The following is a 6,000-nucleotide window of genomic DNA, read 5'->3' as shown; positions in this document are numbered from 1 at the left end:
CCCACAGCATTCCTCAGCAGGCTGTGGTCTATGATATCACCATTCAGGCTTCTGAAAGATCCCAGCCTGTTTGGACATGGCATCCACGGAACGGGACTCTATTTCAACGTGATGTTGGTGGTGTTTGTTACTCCAAATAAATCACTTTCATAACTGTCCATAATCTGAGCCAGTTTATTTGGGTTTAGTTCCAGGATTTATTTCTCAGCTCTGGATTTCTGAAGTGCTCAAAGCCATTCTTGAGCATGTGCAGAGTGCCTTTCGGTTAAGTGCAACAAGGTGCAGCAATGTCTGAATTATAGCATCTTCCAGAACAGAAATTAACTGCTGCTTCATAATAATCTGGCATCTGGTGTATTAGAGCAGCTTCTGTGATTTAGAGCCCCTGTGGATCCTGCTGCCTGAGGTGGTCACTTCACCTTGCCTTATGGGTGGGCTGGCCCTGTCTCAGTGCTCCAAGTGGGATGGAGGAGGGCTGTGGGGCAGTTTTTCTTTAGGTTACACCAGATCTGAAAACAAGGGAGATGGTTTTAGGTCTTTTTAAAACAAAGCGAGGCAACATTGGACTCCGTTCTGTCCCACTTTCAGCACTAAGTGCTGATGGGTTGACAGGAACAACAACCAGTTTTGTAGCACCTTACAGACTAATTTATTGTGGCATTATGTTTCATAAGCTGCATTTTCTAGCATTTTAATACAATTTTAGGAATGCAGCCTCAAAGACTTGACAGTGCACCAGACTGGATTTTTCAAAGATCCACAGTAGGCCTACTCCTCCTTAGCACCTGTCTTCTAATTCCCTATTTAGAGATGCTAATGAATTAGCCTGCAGAAGAGAAGACTGAGTGGCAATATGATGGCTAGGTTCAAATATCTTAAGGGCTGTCACATGGAAGATGGAGTTAGCTTGTTTACTGCTGCTCCAGAGTGTAAGGCTCCAACCAATGGATTCAAACTGCAAGAAAGGGGATTCTAACTTACGGTAATGTTGGGACTAACTTTCTGATGGCGAGAACTGTTCAACAGTGGAACAGACTACTTCAGAAGGTGATGGACACTCATTCATTTGAGATTTTTTTAATGGAGGTTGGGTGGTAACATGTCTGGGATTCTTTAGTTTTGATTTCTGCATTGCAAGGAGTTGGACTAGATGTCCCTTGGGGTCCCTTCCAACACTACAGTTCTATGGTTCTATGCATTTCTTCCAGGCTATGCTCAAAGAAGAAACTTGGTGCCTAGTAAAAAACCAGCCATGAACGAGGTGAGATCATCTTGGCTGTGAGTCTGGAAGTCCTGCTCCATGCCTTGCAGGCCTTTTTCCCATGTGGCCTGCAAAAATGGGGATCTGGACTGACTCCATCTACAAAACCTGAGGCTGCTGAACAGACTCTTGGGCTGGAATGTTGTTTGCTGTTGTTGCTGTACGTTTTTTTGTCTCTTTATTTTAGATCTTCTTGTGATTTATGTGGAAATGTTTCAGTTTGGCTATGTATTGTTTCAATGTTTTATTTATTGTTTATGACTACCTTTTGTTAAAAGGGACACGGGTGGCGCTGTGGGATATACCACAGAGCCTAGGACTTGACGATCAAAAGGTCGGCAGTTTGAATGCCCACGACGGGGTGAGCTCCTGTTGCTCGGTCCCTGCTCCTGCCAACCTAGCAGTTTGAAAGCACATTAAAATGCAAGTAGATAAATAGGTACCACTCCAGCGGGAAGGTAAACGGCGTTTCCGTGTGCTGCTCTGGTTCGCCAGAAGTGGCTTAGTCATGCTGGCCACATGACCTGGAAGCTGTACGCAGGCTCCCTTGGCCAATAAAGCAAGATGAGCACCGCAACCCCAGAGTCGGCCACGACTGGACCTAATGGTCAGGGGCCCCTTTACCTTAAGCTTTTACCTTTTGTTATGCTGTAGTTACGCATTATTTCATGCTGAAAGCCACCTTGAGCATGGTTTGAACTGTGGAAAGGTGGCATACAAATAAAATTATGTATGTATGTATGTATGTATGTATGTATGCATGTACGTATGTACAAGTACTGGAATTCTTCTGTCTTGGAATAAAAACTGATCTGGCAAAGGGTTCTTGGTTTCTCTTTCCCTTCTCTCTCATTCGGCCTCCACCAAATCCCACACACCCTTTCCTTTCCTGATCTTTTCTTGAGTCTCAGGTTGCATAGGGAAATTATCTGTTTTGGGAAAGAACCCTGATCCATTTCTGAGGTGTTACAAGGTTATCAGGGGAAAGCGATCTCATATCTGTTCACTGTATTGAGAAACATGATGCCTACCTGGACATTTTCATAATCGCACTCCCACTGCTGTTGCGGCAGTGGCTAGCTGGTTATATGTAAAAAAGGTATTCAAAAATTGTTTGGTGTAATTTTAGATGATATGATGTCCCAGTTTAAAATGCAGAAGGGAGCCAGCATCATGTGACAAAGCAGCTGCCTTCAGACCACAATTTGGGAACCTCTGTTTCAGGGGATTGGCAAGTAGTGCTGGAAACTTTGAGGTCAGTGGCTGAAATCTACACAGTGGTCTCATCAGATGTTAGTCTGCAAATTTTGCTAATCATTAGCTGTCTCTGCCCCCTTACGCCTAAAGTGTTTGTTGTCTGGGACTGTATTCTTTTTTTAAAAAGTTTTTATTTGATTTTACAAATTCATTCACATTCATAATCACAAATAATAAAAATTACACAAGATTCTTCTGAATCTCAAGACTTCCCTCCTCCCCACCATGGGTTCTTCAGGAAGCTTTTTAAACTGCATATTATAAGTCCATCTAATTTACAATCCTCCATTGTATCCAAGGTCAATATATCATTGCAAGAATTATTTACAACCTGCCAAAGAGTTCAAGTGTTTACTGTGATCTTTCAGATATGATATAAATTTATCCCCTTCCTTACTGAAGTTTTGATCCTCCTGATTTCTGATTTATCTGGTGAATCTTGCCACCTCTGCGTAGTCCAATAATTTCATCTGCCAATCCACCCTGGTAGATATCTTGTCATCTTTCCAGTTCTGGGCAAGGAGCATCCTTGCAGCTGTTGTAGCACATATAAACAGTCTTTTCAGTTCCTTCCAGACTGAAAAGTCTGGGACTGTATTCAGATGAACAAACTGCATTAGATGCTTTTGCGTGGGGGTGGGGGGTGGGGTGTTCAGGAGCCACACAACTTACCTTCTGTGCTTTTCACATGTGCATTCCATATACAAGCACATTCCCTACTTTTTCATTACAAACAGTAAAAGACAGGGGAGTCCTGCTCCAGATGGAGCATTTCTGTGTCTTAGATATCTGAAAGGGGCCTTCTTTTTAATCTACAGTTTGTGGCCTCTATGCTTTATTCTACCCGTACAAGGCATTTTCTACAATGTTTCTTTCTGTTCTGAGACATATAATCAAACCCACTTTTAATCTGCTGTTTCCGCATTTCAGCCCCTGTGGCTAGGGAATCTGAACACAATTCTCCATCCTACCCATACTTTTGGTACCAAGCTAATCTACAGCATATTCCAGTTTTCGGAATGCTTAAATATACTTTATATATACAGTGGAACCTTGGTTTTTGATCGTCTCGGAAGCCAAACGATTCGGAATCTGAAGGCTGAAAACCCAGAAGTGAATGCTTCTGCTTTCGAACTCGCCTCGGAAGTTGAACAGCTTTCTCCATTTTCTCAATGGAATTTGCCAACAGCCCATTTCATCTCGGTCGTCAAACGTTTCAGAAGTCGAACGGTCTTCCGGAACAGATTAATTTCGACAGCCGAGGTTCCATTGTATATACAAATGAGAGTGAGAGAGAGAGTGCAGTACGTGTACACTTTTGAGAAATGAAAACTTATTTAGGGCAATTTGACTACAAAAATCACTAAGTTAATTTTGTTTAGCTGTGTTAGATATGTCAATAGCAATTGCTTACTAAACTGACTATGGAAAATTAAACTATTGACTATGGAGGGATGACCCCACATATTCCTGCTTTGCCTCATTTTCTAAAGTTCTCACATTGGCTTTGCAAAGATCTACCTGCTCAGATCCTTGTCCTAGGACTTGTAGAGCAGGCAGGCAGGCATTGCCTACCGTGTATGTTCTACTTATCTTCAGCATGCAGCAGTCATGCTTCTGCCTGATGAAGATGGCCAAAAATACTTCAGCTAGTGGGTTCTTTTTCTGTTCCCTGCTTAAGTATCTATATTGTCAAATGGGACACCATCAGAAGAAATAAACCAGACAAAAACCAAACAGGTGAATTTTCACTTTAATTCAGAAAAAATACTGAACTCTTCCCTTTTTTAATTCATTATGACTGAAATATTCTAGCTTTGAACTTTTCTTCTTTCCAAACCAAACTTTAGTAGTTCTGATTTAGGGATCTCTATTCAGTTTCCAAGAGCAGATTTAGGTAAGCGCAAGAATTTTTTTTGCCCCCCTTTAAAAAAGAATACATATTGGAATACATATTGAACTATTCCACTTTGGAAGGTTGGTTTTTTTTAATGCTTTCATCTCATCAAATCTTTGGTTTCTGCTTCTTCCCAGGACCTTTTGAATTCCTGCTGTCTGGAGGCACAACCCATTATGAAATCACACAGCCTTCATTCTGGTAGCCTTTCCCAAAAAGTATTGGCTCCAAGACACTTTCCTCTTTGAAGCATGAAAATATTTAAAGAATGACTTCAGCGGGACATTTTTAAATGAAAGAGCTTGCTGAGAATCCATGCAACCATGGAAGACCATAATTACAACAGCAGATTTCAGACCAGTCAATTTTTACAATCAAGGGTCCACAAATGCAATTATTGGCAGGAGCCAGGTGTTTCTAAGAACATCCTCAAACTGTGCTCAATGCATATTCATATATATATATATATATATATATATATATGCATGTTTCTGGTTTTTTTCTAGTATTTGTTTGCTTGGATAAAGAATGTCTCCATCTGGTTATTTTTGATAGCCTGATTATATTTATAGCTCAAAGGAACTTCACTTTTGAAAGTCGGATGACTTCACAATTTGCATGAATTAGAACTTGAAAAACCATCCCTTAATGATGACAATATCAAGTGATGATTTCCAGCATGTGAAACAGCTATTGCTGTTAGTGATGAACATATCTGTTTCATCCCTTTTCTGAATCAATCTGCACAAAAGTTCAAAAAATGCATTGTCTCACAAAATATGCATTTCATTCTAAAATATACATTTTAAATGACATTTTGGTACATTTTTTGAGTTGAGATCTGTTCACCACAAAATTCAGAGAAGAATGAAATCCAAAGAGTAATTATGAACTGATCCACACATTAGTCCAGGAGCTATAAATCAAGTAAGTTTGCATCAGAGTTGACTTTTACTGAATTCTTCAAGCTTCCCTACTGCTAGTCAACAGATGAAATGTCATGGCTGATGGTCACCATTTATCATCACTTCTCATTGCTTAGTGATTCTCCCATGATAGACACATTTAATGAATCAGTATAATTGGCTGGGGTTATATACAATCACCACAGCATTGTCCTCTCAGAAGAATATTCAGGAGAACCTGAATAGGCCCCAAAGAGGTGAACACCACCTCTCTTGTCCTGAAAACCCACCTGTGTTTTGCAAGCTGTCTTGTTTCTCACTCATGCAGAAGGCTTTATTCCACAATCTGCTAGTGTCCAAATGCAAGTCTGGTCACAGGTTACTAAGTCAAAACGTATGGCAGAGCTCTGGAGTATATGGCTATGCAGAAGCTAAGATGTTGACTCAACATTTCTCTCTCTCTCTCTCTCTCTCTCTCTCTCTCTTTCTCTCTCTGTGCCACACCTGCTGGGACCAGACATCAGCAATGACTGTTCCCCCGACACACACTCTCTCTCTCTCACACACACACACACCCTTTGAAGAGCAGAGTGGGGACCTTCATTCATGTGGCTGATGTCCTGAGGCTCAGATCTTGGCAAGCAAGCTCCCTGCCAAATAGGGTGAGTGTGTGGAGGCTG

The sequence above is a fragment of the Podarcis tiliguerta genome (assembly GCF_965153285.1).
Source record: "Podarcis tiliguerta genome assembly, chromosome: 3".
NCBI lineage: Eukaryota > Metazoa > Chordata > Lepidosauria > Squamata > Lacertidae > Podarcis > Podarcis tiliguerta.
Note: the sequence above shows the minus strand (reverse complement) of the source record.